The sequence below is a fragment of the Scardinius erythrophthalmus genome (genome assembly GCF_964197995.2).
Source record: "Scardinius erythrophthalmus genome assembly, chromosome: 18".
NCBI lineage: Eukaryota > Metazoa > Chordata > Actinopteri > Cypriniformes > Leuciscidae > Scardinius > Scardinius erythrophthalmus.
This window is the reverse complement of record NC_138238.1, coordinates 6,010,367-6,030,888: the sequence shown is the minus strand read 5'-3', so window position 1 is coordinate 6,030,888 and position 20,522 is coordinate 6,010,367. Positions and strand designations below refer to the sequence as shown.

Genomic DNA, 20,522 nt, shown 5'->3' with positions numbered 1-20,522 from the left:
CTTGTAACATTATAAAGGTCAATCAATGTAATGCATCATTGCTGAATAGAAGTGTTAATATCTTTTAAAAAAAATCTTACTGACCCCAAACTTTTGAATGGGAGTGTTATAGGAGGGCTATAGTGCAAAGATACAATAATTGGACTTAAGTTGTGAGCGTGTTACATGATTTTGTTTGTTATTTTATAAACTAAAGGATGAGTCAAAGTTATTTTCTGTAGTAATTGAAAGGAATCCACCGATGCTTTGGACTACAGCTTAAAGGTGCAGTAAGCAATTTCTGAGAAACGCTGTTGATATTTGAGATCAACCTACAAACAAAATGCACAAACACACAAAATAATGCTTTGCAAAAAAAAAAAAAAAAAAAAGTGAAGATGATGATGAACAATGAAGAAAAACAAAGAATGAACATATAGTTCACAAGAGTATAAGCAAGAGTTGGTTGTTAGTAACCAGCAGTATACCACCAAGCAAATATTGACACTCAAAACTGTCCTGTTACTATAGAGCTAACATTAAAACAACAGCATTTGGTTCTGTGAAACATAGCAAAACCAATGTTACTCACGTACGAGCAGAAACAACGGAACCTCAGTGTCCGTTTTCAGGCCTTCCCACTTAGGTCTCTCAAGCGCTGGAAAGCTTTTCTAATATTAATGCGGGTCCTAGAGCTCTTGCCTGATCATATGCCTTCTTTTTCCAGTGATATTCCTCTGTCGGTTTATCTGTTGTAATGTCTCTCAGCCATCTCTCTTTCTACAGTCTTTCTTCAAATCTCATTCTTGCTCACTTTCTCTCCTCCCCCATCATGAGTGGACACGCCCCTCTTCTGCTGATTGGCTACAAGTGTGTTGTGCTGCTCTGTCCTATCCACTTTCAACAGCGTTTCTCAGAAATCGCTTACTGCACCTTTGAACATAACCATTAACCTAAAACATACTCTTATATCATGAGTTCCTATTGCATTTGTTCATATCCACAAATGCTGTATGTGAACTTTCCATAGCACAAGAAAACAGAATTGGCTTTTAGGTTTTATTTCTGCATATACTGAGTCAGAGTCACTTTACCTTGGTCATGAGAGTCAGCAAACTCCTTGTTTCCAGTCGACTGTACATACATTTCACATGTACAGTAAGGCTGAAACTATCTGACAAATTTGAAGTGTCTTTCTTTTTAAAAACAAGCACTATAAATTATTGAAAAAGAAAAATATCTGTCCCAAAAGCATCCAAAAGTATGTATGAATCACTGTGGGTTTAAATAGTAAAGAATTATGCCCTGCTCAAGCACTATTGATTATGTAAAGGGAGGCTGATTTGATTAGAATCACTTAATAACTGAAGGACCATTTCCCTGAGGTTATAATTGTTATTCCTCTCTTGCTTGGGGAGACGAAGATGAAGGTCACTGAAACGTTTCTGAAAGGACGTAATGGGCTCTCACTGGGGGACCTTTGACCCACAGCCTTAAGCTACAGTAGAAATGTGATCAGTACAGCTTAGATTTTGCAGTCTACTTAGGGAAATTTCAAGGTTGTTTGATGAGACACCTCTAGAGCGATATCAGTGCACTTTGTTCTGGGAAACCGTAATATTTAATATGCGTCTTAAATGAAAGTAAGAAGCCTCTGAAACAGCCTTCAGAGTTCTCATAAAAAGCGGTCTATAAAAGCAACATTTATTTGCATATGTAATTAACTTTTGAATTTCCCTGTTTATTTTACTTTAAAATGTTGAACTGTAAAAGATTTTAAGGTAAACACTTCACTTATCGCTGAGCTTTACTGATCTGTTCTGAGTCTCATATTCTGAAATGATCATTTATAATGGCTAGATAAGATTATGTTGTTGTTGTGCATTTTTTCTGATTGACACGGTTAAGCTGAAGGCCTAATTTTCCTTCTTCTCGATTAAATAAAGCGTGAACCATATTTCAGCGTAGCTTTTAAGGCGAATAGACATGCAATGCTTTGGCCTACTTTTATAATGTTACCTCTAATTATCAGTGATGGATGTTCCTTATTTATCTCTGAATGAGCCTGACCTAGCAGCGAGTTATTGTACAGTGTTATTGTATCTAGATTTAGCTTGTTGTTTGCTCAGGCAATTTAGATGCCTGTAATTATGTTGGTATTATTTCCAAGTATGAATGCAAGGGGGTCAGTGCTTTTGAATTGTAGAGTTTGCAGTAAGTTATTTGGAGGTGAAAATTAATAACATCAGTGGCTGCGTTTCCATGTGATTACATACATACTAGAGATGCACCGATTGATCGGCTGGTGACCGGAATTGGCCGATTTTCACGTGATCGGCCATGACCGGCAAACAGCCGGTCAGTCTGACATATGCCGATTTTATGCTAGTCAAATGCACTCGGGCGCCGCATGATTAACCTTTTGAGCGGTACGGTCTCTATGAGATTTTTATTTCTGTGCCCCTGAGAGTACGGTGCCACATTTACAATGTTCAGTGACGTCGCATAACTGCCAGATTCAAACTGTGCTTTCACGCGTTGGCTGGCGCTGAGCCAGAGTCGGACGCGTTCAGCGCTGTCATATATCACAACTAAGCAGTGTTTTCAACCTCATAATGTTTATTTTAGGTTTCAGATATTTAAATACACATGAGCACGAGTAAAACAATACATTTGGAGTTTGTAAAATACACACTGATGTCTGTGGAAGCAGCAATAACAATCTATTCAAATATAATAATTTGCCGACATGTGTTATTCATATCAGACAAACATAGTGGAAGTAACTATAAAGTTTACTCTATTCTTCTCAGTTCACCGGCCACTTTCTTGCATTTATTGCGGGAGAAACTGATGAATTCACGTGCTGTAAATCCGACTGACAGGACAACATTGCACGCCCATCTCATGTCATAGATCAAGATTATTTATAAAGGTTTTTAAACGACCAAACACACTCACTTACACGTATTTGAGAATCGGGATATCAGATAGGCTGTTTATGACATGGTAAGCAAGTTTGTGAATATTTTGAATAAAAAAGGAAAAGCGAAATAAAAGCGAGACATCTGTCATACAGTATTATTGTGGCTGCGGTGTATCGCATGACGCGTCGCCATGGAAACAGGGAACGTTCGCCTTGAAAAAAACTCACTCTGGGGGTGGGGGTGTCAGTTAGAATATTTTAATCTTACGTGTGAAATGGTTAAAGAAAAGATCGAAAATAAATATTTGTGTGTGCTGTAAAGTGGTTAGGAAAAAATCGGAATCGGCTAAAATCGGTATCGGCAGGTCAAACTCAATGAAAAATCGGAAATCGGAATCGGCCTAGAAAATTGTAATCGGTGCATCTCTAATACATACGTATGTTGGAGCTCATGTTAAAAGAAAAAACGTGAATAGGCCTATTGATTTGATTTGAACGTTATGTAGAGATAGGGTGCATTTGATTATTTTCTAAAAGAAAGTGGCAGTAGTGGCAAGTAGCATATAAATAGGATTGAAGAGATTTGCCATGTCCTGAGGCATGAAGCGAAGAAAAAAATACTTGTTTTTATTCATTTATAAATATTTAACTAATTCAATAATTTATACATTCATTCATTCTTTTTTGTATGAATATTCACTGAAAATATGGTTGTTTGCCACCATGTATATATAGCCTATTTATCTATTTATCACCAAAAATGTAACTAAAAAAAAAAAAAAAAAAAAAAAAAGTCAAAGTTGATATTGTGGTATTATATATGGTCAGACACTTGCATGTGTCATTATATTGTTTACATTTTACCAAAATAAAGTTGAAATAGTTCCAAGGTTTTTGACCAGCGAATTTCTGAGAATTTGGGAATTTTGTCTGTCAAATGTCCCCTCAAGGATAAAACCTGAGATCAGTCTAGGGACCAGTCAGCGATCCCCACGAGGGAAATGGATTAATAAACGTACTAAATGATGCCTATTTTTAAAATGCAAAAAGGATTCTGTGATGGATAGGTTTAGGGGATAGAAAATACAGTTTGTAAAGTATAGAAATCATTATGTCTATGGAGAGTCCCCACGAAAAGACCAAACCTAGTGTGTGTGTGTTTCTTGAGTAAAGAAAACACTGTATTTATTTAAACAACCAGTTCTTTAACAAGAACTAAAAACAAGCAGAGATGGTCCAAACTGTGTGAGGTTTGACCAACTGTTGGATTGAGGATCCAATGCAGTTATGAGGTTTAGTCACAAGCTCTTTTTAATACTTTTCATTGGTTAAACAAAACCAACAGACAGACGCAAAGGGTGACTAATAGTAATGATTCATGAAAAAAAAAAATAAGAATAGAGATAGATTTCCGCTCGAAATCAACGATACTGTTTATATTTGTTAAAGCTTTCTTTGATTATTTGCTGAAATGTGGTACCTTTACCGCTATACAGTGTATATATATATATATATACATCCATTGGTCGTCCAGGCCCATCATCTCTATGTGTGTGTGTAAATGGGGATGATGGACCTGACCTGAGGGAGTGACATCTGTAATGATTTCTGTATGCATTTCCCAACTCCATTTACCAAACCCACAATGCATTTCCCTCATCATTTTAATCTTACTGGTAACTGGTAACAAATCAATTTTACATGTTCTCCTTTTATAAACGCCAGTGCATGACATTCTCTACCAAACAAGTTCTACATATAAATGGATTTGCAGCCAGACAAGTTCTCATCAGTACTTCATCTTGGGGAATGATGGTCGAAAAATTGGATGTTAGCGGTAATTTTCAGCATAAGTGCTTCTGTGATTTGTACTCGTATAAAAATATGGTGGAAATAAAAGGTGCTGCTTTATTCTACTGTCAGGAGCAGCACCTGTTTCAGAGTTTTAGTGTTGAGTTTCCGCCTCTGGCGGCGGGAACAGTGGTTTGTATGGATCCTGTGACTAGTTTAATTGCCTGAGTGTCTTCCATGGCTGTCCGGGGAGACCATCCTTCCTGCTGGGAGACGTCACCAGTTCGGCAGCTTCTGTGCATATGCATGAGGGGAATTGCAGAGATATTGCCTCTGAGATGATGCTTCTGTTGTAATGTCATAAGAATATTTAGCTTTGGGCTTTATGCACTCTTGTCATATTCTGGGACAAGACAACAATGGCATTCTGAGAATAGATTCAACCAGAATTGATCATGTTTTTTTGTGTTTATCTAGTGTTTTGTTGTTTTGCTTTGTTCTGTTGTGTTATAGGTGAAAGATCTGACTTGAGAATCTAACAATTCCTAATGAAGCTGAATATGCAATTAAACACTATTTCAGCTTCCTGCTTACCATATATGGGCTCCTTCCTGTTTACCATATTGTCACCTTCCAAAAATAATTTTTTGCATAAGTCATCTCCTCGTGATGCTGGTCGCCTCTGGTTGAACAGATCATGCAATTCTACCCCTGTATTATGATGGCCTATGTCAAGAGTGTGACTTAGGCCGTTTTATTTTGCCTAAGTCAAAAGACAATGAGACTTAGGCAATTTTACAAGCTTTTCAAGATGGCAGCTGCATCAAGAAGAACGAAAATCTACTCAACCTCTAAGGTTATTTTTCAGTGTTTTGTGTTTTCTTAGAAACCTGAAAAAATGACTTGGGCAATTATTTTAGGAAGGTGACGATATATGGGCTGCCCTGTGAACATACACAATGATGGACATGTGGAAAGTTGCCCAAACTGTTCTCATTGGCTGAATGTAGAATCTGATGGCATCGGGTCACGTTGCTTTCTAGTTTTAGAGTCTAGTTTGTTTTATGTGCCAATCAGATGTCAGCGGTGTATATATATATATATTAACGCAAAATCATATTAACGGCACTATTTTTTTTTAACGCACGATTAACGCAGCACGTATTTTCTGTTTGACCCGTGGCCCAACCCCTAGTTGGAGAAATGGAGATTCACAGTGTTGCCAACTTGGCGACATTGCAGACCCCTTTAGCGATTGTTTCCCTTCAAAAAAGCGGCCAAACCTTTTTTAGTTTCTGAGAATCTACCGGTACCGCCGGTACTGCTCTCCCAGCATGCGCGCGCGCGCACCTCTCTCTCTCTCTCTCTCTCTCTCTGCGTCTCGCAGCGCTTTAATTCAGTTAAACACAGATAATATGTTGCTTCTCTAATTTTACATGCAAGCATAGCCGAAATCATAGCACAGATATTGTCTATTATCTTATGTGTATTTGATTTCATCAGACGACGGCTCGATTATCAGGATTTTTGTGCAGATTAACATCTGGGAACAGAGAGCTGGTTATGTCTTAATGGGTCGCGTTTTAGTCACCATTTCATATTCATTCCGTTGTTTGACTGACAACAGAAACAGTAAAATATACCAATGAAAACAGTTTTATTGAGAATTTAACTTCATCAAAATGGGCACAGAGAGAGACAAACTAATGTATAATAAATAATAAATGTACATTTAGCATTTTCAGAAGAGCTGCCCTGTCTTGCAAAAAATCTAAACATGTAAACAATAGCTCAGTGCAAAGAAAGAGAAGTAATGGGAACCTGGTATTTCTTTGTTCTTTCTAATAGACATGAACAAGTTCTTTGAAAAACATCTATGACCTTTGAAACATCTTCAACGTCTTGTCTTCATGCTCTATGTTGATGGTTTCAAGAATAAACATACATTTGCATAAAGCATCCATATTTATCCATGCCCATGTTGATTAGAGTATTACAAACTTGAAAAGTATTAATTTAAGGTACATTTAGAACAAATAAAAAATGTGTGATTAATCGCGAGTTAACTCATGACAATCATGCGATTAATCGATTAAAAATTTTAATCGATTGACAGCCCTAATATATTTATATATATTATATATATTATATTTATTTATTTATTTATTTATTTATTTATTTATAGCAATAATAGTTCTTTATGATATTCTTTTCTTAAGAAATTTTGTAAAAATGTTCTGGATTTCTTGCTTTATGATTTAATACAAAGTTATCAAAAATGTTGGTAATGAAATTAATGCTTAAAACGTTAATTTTATTAATCTTAAAAAAACAAAACTTTTATTGCATGGCAAACAAATAGGCTATAAATTAAGTTTAAATTAAAACATGGATGAAAAGTTGCGTGACATTGTGTGATATTCCTTTAAAATACAATTATTATTTTTTTTAATAAACATTTTTGTTATTATTGTTATTATTATGAGAAACATGCCCTACTGTACAATATATGATATATTTCTGTCATAATTTCTTCAAGTTAGGTCCTTTGAGGTCATATGTGTTTTTTTGTGACAAATATATAGTATATATAGTTCATGTGGACTGAGATGGCAGGTGCTGAAAACATCAGCATAATGCGTTCTTGAGTATGTGAGACTAAACTGCACTGCTCATTCACACTGAGACACAAATCATAGGGTCTCAATAATTGTAATTTCTGCAGTTGACATTTGCTTTTATACTAATATTTAAGGTTACATTGGGAATCAAACTCATGACCTTGTTTCTGGTAGTGCCTGTGGTTATTTAATCAGTGCCTCTCAATCGTTACCTTCTCTCTGGAAGTCAACAGTGGATTATGGACTTCGACAGAAGCCGTACGAGCTGCCCCCTTTGCTTCTCCAATCTTCTCCTCACACTCGCCCGCTCGCTGGTCATTTGTCTTTGTGTCATGGAGTAGCCCACGCATACCCTCCCACCCAGAGCAGCAGCTTGAAATGAGATTCACTTGACTGCATAATCTCTCTCCATTGAGCTGGATGTGGATTAATTGCCCAATCCCCGATCACACAGCCAATCACATACCCCACTTCCACTGGAACCTTCTAAGAACCAACCTGAGTCAACTGACTAGATAGGAGAACAATGACGCCAATGAGTTCTGACTAATAATTTGATTCAATATTAAGATGGCTGTTAAATCAGTGTTAATCACAAGCTGGATTTGATATGCAGATACCGATATTCCATAAAAGTGTCATATTTTATTTTTTTACGTAATTACGTCACAATGGTGGCACCTGGCCACCATTAAATCATGTCTTAAGCTTCATTATTTGAAGACCCCAGACAAAAAAAGCTTTTTTTTTTCCCCCAGATCAATATGTCAGTCACATTTAACGTAAAACCGTATGTCAGTGTTGAAGGACTGTCTTGTATTTAACACATCATAAAAAATGATATGACTAAAGCCTGACCACATCAATATGTGCCAAGCAGTCGTCTTACATATCAGTAACAGCATCCAAGTCTGGTAAACATGCTCAGATGTGCTGTTAAACACATGAGCATGAAATGATGAATCTGATCAGAAATTATGATGAATATATTATTATATGTTGTACAGCAGGATGTACTTCTCATAATAATTACAATACTGTTTAATAAAACATGTATTTACAATTTTATTTTTAAGGAATATCAGACAATATCACACAACTTTTCATTCATGTTTTAATTTAAACGTTATTATATGTTAGCATATTACCACTATATGTCCCATATGTTGCCGCTGTAACAGCTCCTCAGTTTTAGCTTGAAGTGAACTCCTACATACATGATACATCCTCTGTATTAACAGCTTGCTTTGAGGAGGCGATAATAACCCGGTAACAGCTCTGGACCAGGAGATAGCACTTTAGATTTTTATCATCAAAATAAAAAAGAGAACACACACTCTCTTTGGGGGATATTTTTATTTTAAAGCTGTAACCACACTTGTTTCCTTTACTCCTGCTTCAGGATGAAATATAAGACACACACCTGATCTAATTCGTTAGGCTTCTATACACATATTTCCATATTTTAATTATATATTAAATACTTAATATTGCATATTATATGTAGACAAATGTTTTTATTTGATTCGTTTAGTTAGTTTATTTTTATTTTTATTTTTTTATGTAAAAGTAAAAGTGACAAATAACCACACACATGCATAGCCTATTATCTCTGGGGGTTTCTAGTGAACTCCTAAAAGTATATATATATATATATATATATATATATATATATATATATATATATATATATATATATATATATATATATATATATATATATATATATATATATATATTTTTTTTTTATTTAATGTCATATTTTATTTATAAAAAATAGATTTTACTTTTTGTTTTACACTTTTTATGTTGAAAATTCCACGCATGTATGCTAGTGTACTAAAAGTGCACATACATGCATTTTAAATTTACACTCAGACCATTTTTTTAGGGGTTTTTTTTTTCTATACTTTTTTTATTTTATTTTAAGCAATAACAGTACATGTTGAAGATTTTGCCCATGTGTTTGAGGTGTTCTGTAGTGTACTCAAATAAGTGAAAATATATTTTTCTAGCAGATTCGGGCAAACTGACCAAAAATCTTTGATCTGTTTGTTGGTTCTGTTGAATGCAAGAAAGCCATGGATAGCATTTTTATTTTATTTTTTTTGAAACTCAACGTATCACCGAACGGTCATGGTTGAAAGGTTGTCATTGATTTTACCACAAACTCGTTTGAGTGGTAGCTCTTTGCCTGCCCTGTGTGTGGCAAACGTTAACGCGTGCACTCCAGGGACTGGACAGATAGCGTGTGCGAATGATAAATAGCTGGAATGAGTGAAGTTGAGAAGTCAGTAACTGCCTCGTGTCCCTGCTGTCTTTCAGCAGTCCTCCTTTCCTCAGCCTTCACCTCTCCTTCTCGCCGGTTTAATCGTCCGACACTTCACACGCTCCACCTCTCGCTCCCTTCTCCTCCACACCTCCTCCTGCTGTCCGACTAATTGATGGGTGAACACACTGGAGAGGCCTTCACTCCTTCTTTTCTATCGTTTTTTTTATATCTATCATTTCAAAGGCGATGGAGGCTCATGAAGGGCCTCTCATTCCCACTCCCCATCTCCTCAAATCATTTTTTTTAACTCTCTCCTTTGCTACATCTCATCTTTTCTTCATTATTCATTAAGTTTCCCTTCAAAGCCCCAGAGAGAAGGCAGAGAGAGCGAGAGAGAAAAGATACGCCGCTGGTCTTCAACTCACCTGCAGGAGGGAGAGGAGAAAATGAGCGAGGGATGACAAACCGATATAATAAAATGAAAGGTATAAGCTGTGAGGTATAGCCTATTGGCTGCATTTACACTGCACATCTTGATAGTTTGACATACAGTGTTTAGGCATAGCTGACTCTGTTTACATTAATAAATTGCTGCAAAGCATTGTATATTGATCTGTGCTGTGTTATCAGTAGACATGGAGGCGTAAATGCTTTTGTTTGCTGCTGTCTAGTTGGTTTGCACTGATATCATGAGTATACCGCAGGTTTTTCCGCTCCAAGGCCAAGCAAAACAAAGTATCAACATACGTTTTGTGTTCTACTTATGTTGATGGGCAAGTTGGTCGAGTAGTTTTGTGCATCATTTGGGGCATTTGGCCTTACTTAAAACTCAAAAATTAACTATATGAAGTATGTGACTATCATGGGTTTAGTTTTATTTAGCTATTAGGTCTGTGTCGCCTTGTGGATCACATGATTTTAGTTGTGCTTGTTACTCTGTGGTTGAATAGTTTGGGCTCGGTAAGATTTTTTGAAAACACATTTTTGAAAGAAGTCTTTTATTCTCACCAAGACCATTTATTTGATCAAAATATAGTAAAATCAAAATGTTGCGCTGATTTGGTCCTCAAGAAACATTTATTATTATTATACATTTTGAAAACATTGTGCTGCTTAATTTTTGCAGAATTATTATTATTATTTTTTTTTTTCAGGATTATTTGATGAATGCTAAAGTGCCCCATTATATTTTAAAGTTTCCTAATGTTATTTCGGAGTCTCCTACAACAGGTTTACATGCATCAAAGGTCAAAAAACTGTTTAATATTCTCATAAAATACATTTGCACATCACCACATTTTTAGTGATTCTCAAACGACTCGTCAGATGAATCAATCTCTCTAAATCCCTCCTTTCCGCGAGCTACTCTGCTCTGATTGGCCAGCTCAGTCTGTTGTGATTGGTCTACCGTGTGCAGCGCGCGCGTCAATACAAAAATGCCCATTGCCATAACAACGTCAGCTCTGCATGTCCTGAGGCTTCCTACACCGTAAACTACACAAAGTAACGAATGATGGCGTCGATTTTACCATATCAATCCGAACGCGAGTCCGATGATGAAACATTGGAAGAACTAGTTATTCAACCCGAACCTCCATCACAAGGATGACTCGAGCAGGACTCCGTGTTTCTCAGTGATACACTACTCAGTTTGAGGTACATTATGAGATGTTGCAACTGTAATTCATCACCATCAGCATGAACAAGTGCATGTCCATCAACAAACCGATTATTTGACTTAATAATTTACTATATATTTTTCTAATATATTGCGGTGAACGTGGAAACTGTACTTTTAAAAGACAATAACTTTATATACGCTGCACTTTCAGATTCAAAACTTTGCAGGATGTTTTCATTCCCTTAGAGCTATGTTTCACACTACATGAAAGGTCATTTTCAAAAATCCATAATAGGGGCATTTTAAGTTAAAAACAACACTTTTATTGAAATATAAAACTTTTGTAATGTTATACATTTCTTTACTATTAATTTAATACATCCTTGCTGAAGTATTCATTTCTTTCTTTAAAAAAAACAATCTGGTAACACTTTATTTAAAGCCCTTTTGTAAAATGCATTATAAAACTATTTTAATGCAGTAATTTAATGCCTTGTAATGCACCTTATAATGAAATATAGACTCATGAATTATTGTAACCACGGTTATAATACATTATAATACTTATATATTCATTGAACACCTTTAGAAAGTATAATGCATTAAAACACACATGACAAACAACCAATTTCAGAATCTGCAAATATAATGCATTTTAACTTTGATTTCAATTATTTATGAAAAGATATAATGTATTATAATGCACACAATGCATACCTTTATAATGATTTCTACATAAAGGCTTTAAGTAAAAATCTTACTGAAAACATGCGATTGGACTTCCATTGCGAGTGATTTTTGGTTAATCATCAGGAAGCTACAATAATAATAACCTATATAATATGTTAGGAATTACGCAACCCGGTACACTTTGCATTCAGAAAACATGTTATTAAATAAACCATAATGGTGCGGCAGACATTATTTACATAAACATTGACCCGCTGACTAGTTGAATGACAAGTCAGTGGCTCAATGTTTATGTAAATTATGTAAATGACTTACAATATTCAGTACAGCATTAGTGCTCTTTGCTGCCTCAAGTAGTAAAAATAAAAGGAGACTAAATGACCAAAGATCGAATACATTTACATGGGATGGAGTGAATTGAAAAGATTGGGGGGGACATTATAAACCTTATTAGCATGGGTCATGAATATTAATTAGATTACATCGCTTTCCCCCTGTATTTCGTAACTGATTTTCTGAAAGCGGGATCAATCATATCAGGATTACAGCTTTTCGATTGTACGTTTTTGTTCGATCAAATGCAGATGCAATTGGCTTTCTCTTAAAGACGGCATGACATGAAAATTCTCCCTATTTATTTCTACATGCATGTCATAGATATTATTGTGAATGATTATTTTCGTTGACCTCGTAAACGCGGTAGTATAGCGATAAATGGTGAAAATGAGTCTTCACTCTGGGGACATATGGCAGACTTCTTCAATCATTTATTCCGCTTAAACCCCGCCCCTCCACAGTCGACTGCAAGCTCGCATTTATGAGTGCAACGCCCACATCTCAAAATTCAACAAACGATTCAGGTCCACGCACTACTTTTTTTTTTTTCAATAATTTCAATAAACTCAGATGTATGTCACAATATGGAAGAAAAGATCTGTCGCTGCTTCCGTTTTTATTGCGACATTTTTATTTTTTATTTTAGTTATTTATTTATTTATTTGCAGTCCAAGCAAAGCAAAGCTCTCAAAATATGATTTTGCTCAGAAATAGGAGAACAATGGAGTTAGACATTTCGAAAAGTGAGTTATGATGGTTGCTGTACGTATAAATGTACCGCAAATCTGAAAAGGCAGAACCAGGCAGGTAAAAACTAGGTAAAATTACCAAATATCAGATTCATTACCACATTTGAAAGTGTCCCAAATATAATTCAGTCTGTCAGAAATATCTATGAAAAAAATTAGATGACAGTGTCAATACAGCCTTGAGTGGAGAGTAATAAAATGTGTAAATAAAAATGTGTAAAAAAAAAAGACAGGACCTTACAGGAGGGGGAAAATGAAATACTAGTGTTGATAATATTAATATGATCGAAGAAAATGAAATTAATGGTTTGTGCTGGTATGCATGCAGTGTATGCAGGCGGTTAGATATAGAGCCAGAGAGAGAGAGAGAGGAAGAGAGAGAGAGAAGCAACGAGGGCTGGCGCACGCATGACGGACGCTCCGTGAGCTCTGAGACGGCCAATCGGATCTCTCGGCTCGCCTGAGCTGCTGCAGCGGAGGAGTGAGAGAGGATTCTCCCACACACACATCCTGATCCGATCAGAGCAGCACACGCTCCACAAGGGAGCGCAGACGCACGGTGACAATGGTACGCATGGGACAGAAAGTCTGTTTGGAAACTTTACGGAACGCACCGGAGGCAAAGAGACATTTGTGGACTTATATCATTAGGTAATGTGGAACATTTACTATTCTTGTGCATCAAACCGAATGTGTTTTGTGTAGTATGAGAGAGAGAGTGAGTTATCTGAAGGAAGTCTGACTAGAGAAAGTGAGAAATGCTACTATATTCAAGCCTGCAGGAGACAAGGAGTCGACATCAGGATAAAAGAGATCTGTATTCAGAGTGTTCAGTATCTGTTGAGGATCTCCCGCTGCGCCGTGTGAACTAAACCTTCTACAGACTGCGTTCGGCTGCATATGAGATGATGTGCGCTTCATCAGATTTCCAGACACAGTTGAGAGGTGCATGTCTGCGGCTTATAAGGCTTATCTTCTTACAGACGCACTTAAATTCCAGCGCTCGGCTGGAGCTCTGAGCCAGGGTCGCGCCGTCACCCAGACCAAAGGAGAGGAAGAGATCATGATGAATGCTAATAATGTTTGGGCAGATTCCACTGCCAGAGAAGAAGTTACTGGAGCACGGTCTCTCTGTGTGTGTGTGTGTGTGTGTGTGTGTGTGGTAAGGTGTCTGCCAGGTCTGTCTGTCTTTCTGCTTCATGCCACTTTTCTTCTAAGGCAGCTTGTTTTCTCATTGGTACACCCTCCTCACACACACACACAGAGATGTGCACACAAAGCTGTTTGCTGTTCGAGACACAGCGTTGCTCTATTACAGCCTCTGAAAGGATGTTTGTGGTTCGATACAGAGTGTGTGCTGTCGGACTGTCAGTGGGTTAAATGGAAGATTTCATGAGATAGAAAGAAAACGACCGTGAAAAGAGATAAAGAAAGCTTTTTGAGTCAGCTGTGTGTGGTGGGCATCCGTTCTCGTCTCCTTCTTCTGAAATGATTCAATTTGGGCCACTTTTCAGAGGAGTTGGTTGAAGGGTTTGAGAGGGATTTGATTCTCAGCAGAGAGCAGCAGCGTTTGTTACGTATGGAAATGATGTGGTCGTTTACAAAAGGACAATTTAGTGATTCTTCACATCCTGTTACTTCATTTTGACAATGCATGACAGAGCTGTGAGGCCACTTTTAGTCGAAAACTACATTAGATAGAGAGCAGGAATGGAATCAAGACATGCATGGCAGATTCAAACCTGAATGTTCTGCTCAACATGTCTGAAGTACATGCACTAAATGCTAAACCACGCTACTAACACATTTGCTTCTTCTTTATAATAATAATAATAATAATAATGTATTATTATTATTATTATTATTATTATACAACAATAATAATAGATTCTAGTCAATGTAAAACTTATACTTAATATAGGCTTAATGAATTATGTAAATAAAAACCATGTAAATGGAAATATTTGAATATGTATAAATAAAAAAAACATAAAAAATATGAACAAATAATAATGATAATAATTTTTATTATATTTTATTTAGTTATTTTTGAGTGATCCCAAGTTTAAACCTATGTACTATAATGAATTGTATATAAATATTTCAATATTTATAAATATAGGGCATTCAAATGAACCCATGAAGAAGATAATAATAATTAAATGTGTGTGTGTGTGTGTATATATATATATATATATATATATATATATATATATATATATATATATATATATATATATATATATACATATATGTGTGTGTGTGTGTGTGTGTGTGTATATATATATATATATATATATATATATATATATATATATATATATATATATAGCCTATATATAGCCTATATATAGCCTATATATATATATATATATATATATATATATATATAGCCTATATATAGCCTATATATATATATATATATATACACACACTTAATTTTTATTTTATTTTTGCGCAAACTGCTAGCCTGGGAAAAGATTTGCTCTGCAAGTAGTCTGGCAAAGAGCTCATTCAAGCTCATTTCTAATCCGTCGAAATCGTGGCACCAATCAGAAACGTTGAGGCGGGCTTTACACGATGACGATTGCTCTGATTGGTTTTAGGTCTATCCAATTGCGCCCAGAGGCATTTGAGCGACGTCCCTTGGTGAAGCCACCAACTTTTAAATGCATTATTATACAGTCTCCATGAAAGACCCACTGGCAGATGAACATGCTGCTACATTTCTCTCCGAAACGGTAGGAAATTAAATTTAATTTAATTAAAATTAAAGGATTTAATAGAGGATTTTAACTGTGACAAGATGATTGACAGGGCAGTTTACGTGACAGGACGCACGCGACAGATCCGTCCGATAAAGATGACGAAGTAGTATGTCCCAAAGCTTGCCTACTTTTTTGCTACACATTCAAAAGTAAATACCTTTTCTTCACAAAATGACTACATACTTTTATGGCGTAGCGTAACTTTTTGCGAATTGGGACGCAGCATATTGCTTTACACGATGACTATCGCTTTGATTAGTTTTAGGTCTATCCAGTTGCGCCCAGAGACATTTGAGCGACATCCGTTGGTGACGCCCCTTTGGAAATGAGTTATTAATGAAGCTTTGCCAGACCATAACTCAGTTACTACTGAGAATGGTATGGTTTTAACCAGGCTAGCAAAAACTGCCTTTCAGTGGTTCAAATATTGGAATTTCCATCTGGAATGTACTGCCAGTACCAATGGCCATTTGAGTGCTTCATTGAGAGAAGTCTACAGACATTAGAAAATGCAGCCACTGACAACCAAATTAACCATTTTTGAAGGGTCTTCTCATGAGAACATGCGGTGTTAAATAAAAGCCACATAATAAATCAATCTTTGAACTCGATTACTAACGTAACCTCGGTTCCTGAGAGTAGGGAACGAGTATTCCGTAGCTATACGCAGTGGGAAAACTCCTTTTCTCAAGAATATTGAAGCCTTTCTTTTAAAACGCAGAGCAGCTGCACAGCCAGCACAATGCAGAGCAGAATAGTGCACTGGTTGGCTGGGCTGCAGGAACTGCACAAACTTATGGCGAAGCAACGAGGACGCGCCAGAATGGGTGTGGCTGCTGACTATATATATGTGTCCCATTTCACATTGGAATCAGGTTAAATCGACTGAAGAGACAGACCTGAAGTGCAGCCTAATAGCACGGCCGGCTACGCAATACTTGTTCCCTACTCTCAGGGAACCGAGGTTACGTGAGTAACCGAGTACGTTCCCTTTCGAGAACGTTCACTTCGTATTGCGCAGCTATACGCAGTGGGAACCCATTTTAAAACAGCGTGCTATTAGCTGAAGATTTCGCTCTGAACCATTGCGGGCAACATGGCCCAAGGCTCATAATAGAACTAAAGTCAGAGTCCAACGGGGATGAGACAGAGTCGGGCCCCGCAAATGGGATATCAGAGGCTTGAGCCCCTCTGGGCTCCGGGCCCCTCCAATGCTCCGAAGTAAGGAGAGCTAGCCGCGAACGCAGAGAGGCAAGTGGCATGCTCTCGCAGTGAGAGCAGCCGCCTTGCTTGAGTGCCGCTTCTGCGTCACTCTTCACAATAATATCTAGGGGGGCCCTGCATGCCGTGCAGTCAGCGCATGACATTTGTAGCAACGTCACAGAGAAATTTGCTCTTTTTTTTACAAGCGCTGTAGCAGCGAGCACTTTAAGGCTTGTGAAAGGATATGCGTTCACCGGATGGCCGCAGGGAAACGGCGAATCAGGAGAGTGGCAACGAGCTGCTGAAGCAGGAAGGCAGAGTCGCTCGTTCCGCTGCTGGGCTAGTCGACGGCGAGGCGAAGGCTTCAGAAGAGTCAGCGAAGACATAAGTCGGTCGCTTAAGGAGATTAAGATCTGACTCCTATGGCGAAATGGGCCGCTTATATAGACAGCAGCCAGGCCCATTCTTCCCATCACTTCGGCGCGAAGTGCCCTGATAGACTTGCGCGTCCTCGCTGCTTCGCCATAGGTTTGTGCAGCTCCCGCAGCCCAGCGCGCTAGTCTGCTCTGCATTGTGCTGGTTGTGCAGCTGCTCTACGTTTTAAAATAAAGGCTTCAATATTCTCGAGAAAAGGAGTTTTCCCACTGTGTATAGCTACGCATTACGAAGTGAACGTTCTCGAAAGGGAACCAAAGTGTCAGTTAGTGAATGAAGCCCTTGAGATGTTATAACCTTCAGACCTGTGATACTGCTCCTCTAATTCATCTTTCGCATAGCTGACTCGTCCTAATAGAGCAGGAATACACAGCTTTCTAGTCCAGACAGCTCATTACTTCCTGTAGCCCTTTAATTAAGCAAATACTCTTGATGCTAAATCTTGACTGTGTCACAGTTCACAGAAAGTCATTAATAGTGTGAATTAAACTAGCATTGGAGGCTGATTTGGCTTTGCCTGCAGGAGGCTAATGTCTATACTTCTCTGTTTTGTTGTGTTAGCATGTCTGCGCAAGACAAATACTGTGTGGCTTATTGCTAAGTGTTGAGGCAGTGATTTCAAACAGCACTTTGAGGAGAGAAACATTGTTATGGAGACAAAAAGAAGTGATTATTCTGCTGTGTGAGATTGTTAAGGATGCTTATGGTTGTCATGAAAGTACTGATTTGTCTCGGTAAAAGAGAAGAATGTAGATGAAACATGAGCATGGATCACAGAAAGCCAGTGATGGCAAATGTAGTCTTCATCCTTTCGTTGTTTACTTCTACTGTTCCTTGTCTTTCTTCTGTCTTTCCTTTTCTTCTCTATCTTGAATATGTTGTTCTATGTGTTGTACCATACTTCCTTTCTCATTCTGAACCCTCTTCTTTCCCTTTTCTTTCCCCTTGTTTTCCTGTCCCTCTGACATTTTTTCTCCTTCCATTTCCATTTATTTTCCCTTTACATTTTTTCTGTCTTATTTCCCTTTAATTGTTTTTCTCTTTTAATTTCATTCCTCTTTTTTTCCTCTTATCTTTCCCTTTGCATCCCTTCCCTTTTCCCTTTTCATTGCACCTTCTTATATCTTCCTTTTCCCTTTCAACTTCTTTCCCTGTTCTTCCACTTTTCTTTTCCACTAATATTTCCTACCCCTTTTCCATTTTCCATTCTTCATTCATGTTCTTCTTGTCACTAGTCCCTTTAGTTTTGTTTGTCGCTTCCCCTTTTATTTCCATCCCTCTTCTCTTTCCCTTTTTTCACCCTTTCTTTCCCCTTTAATTTATTTTTATTTTCCTTTTCCTTTTCCCTTCTCATCACTTCCCTTCTTACTTTATATCCTCCCTTATCTCTTTCAACCTCGTTCCTGGTCCTTTCACTTTTCTTTTCCCGTTCTATTTCCTGTTTCTTTCCCTTTTCCCTTTTCCATTTTCCCTTTCTTGTTGCTTTTTCGTCCCTGCAGTTTTAATATCCCCCCTCCCCTTTAATTTCCATTTCCCTTCCTGTCTTGCCTTCTTTCACCTCTTCCTCTCTTTTCCTCTTCCCTTTTCCTTTCTCATCCTTTCTTATTTTCCTCCATTTTCCCCTTCTCGTCCTTTCCCTTTTTTCTTTTACCTCCTCCGCCCCCTTTAATTTCTTTTCTGCTACACTTTACCTTCTCACCCCTTCAACTTTTCATTTCCATTTTCCCTGCATGTTCCTCTTTTCCTTATCCCCTTCGGTTCATTTTTCCCTTCCCCTTTCATTTACATTCCTCTTTCCTTTCCATTTTTCTTTCACCTTTTCCATCCTCTTTCATTATTTTCCCTCTTCCTTTTCCTTTCTCACTCTTTTACTTTATTTACTTCCTTGTTAATCTTCCCTTTGCTTTTCCCTTCTCATTCTCTTCTATCTACAGTATTTCCTTTCCGCACTCCTTCAGCTTCCTTCACCTTCATCTTCCTTCCCCTCTCCTTTTCTTTTTTCTTTTATTCCACCCTTTCATTTTTCACCACATCATAATTTTTTCATTTCTCATTTATTGTGCCACATTTAAGGGCTTTAAGACATTTCACGACACCATTGGCATTTTATGGAAGTACTATATTCATAAAACTGATTTGTTTACCGCACCAAAGGTTATATCACCACATTTATCTCTCTATCACTCTTTATCTTTCGCTCTGTCATTTTTGACATCTCCTAGCATTTGTGCATATTTATATGGTTTCCTTCAAAATTTCCCATGAGCTTCACTCCTCAGCAGCTCTCGCGACAGAACAAGTTATGAGAGAGATAGAACTCAGTAAAACAGAATATGGCTCACTTTAAAACACATAGAATACTCATAGACTCATGCAAGTCAATAATCTCCCTCTCACTCAAATAAACAGTGGGATGACTCATTGAATGACTTTAGGAATGAATTGCACCCATTGATAACACTATTTATTTGCTTGCAATGTCTTATTTTAGTGCTCAATTCACTAAAGAATTGATACTGTACATACTGTATCAATATTGGTGAAATGCAGAGGATAAATAACTGCTTGCACGATCTATTCATAGTTTTGATGCGGTCACACCGTTATAGAAACGCCCAACTGTAGCGCAAAACAAGGCTTTTCTCCAATGCCCACCTGTCATTTTTACCAGGTTTGTATAAAGTACTAATGGTAAAAGACCAAAATCAGTTTATTGATGATGCATACTTTATACAGGCAATCAGATGAACCCAGAATATAAATTCAAAGTACTTTCTCATTAAACGTTTCTTCCATAAAACCATGTTCATAAAAAAACATTGCTTAACCATTTAGCACATTCCATTCATATTCTGGGTTTATATGCTCGCCAACAGATAATGTGCATCATCAATAATGTGTTTTCAGGCAAAGTGTTTTCACGATAAGAGTTTTATATAGCGTGCAGTAGTTAGATCACAAGTGCCCAAACAATTTTGTTCATATATAATTTTTCTTTATAACTTCTTTTGAGATTGAAAATTGACATGTCTGTAATGCAGTTCAATGTTTTTCCTGATAGGTCTCCACACCAGTCACGTGACTGAAAATTATGCATGTACTCAAATATTTTTTAAATGCATTATTATAGA

The 20,522-nt window shown here is 37.2% G+C and overlaps 1 protein-coding gene across 2 annotated transcripts in view; it reads left to right on the top strand.

Annotated features, from left to right (window-relative positions):
- Positions 1-20,522, top strand: part of LOC308706690 (cadherin-18) — a 146,143-nt gene that overhangs the window by 13,611 nt on the left and 112,010 nt on the right. The window contains exon 1 of one of the 2 annotated variants that reach the window (XM_081392480.1): positions 13,507-13,636. The exons of the other annotated variant lie outside the window; for it this stretch is intronic. The gene's annotated coding sequence lies outside the window, so the exon portion shown is untranslated. Of the gene's footprint in view, positions 1-13,506; positions 13,637-20,522 lie in introns of those variants that run through there. 2 annotated transcript variants of the gene reach the window in all.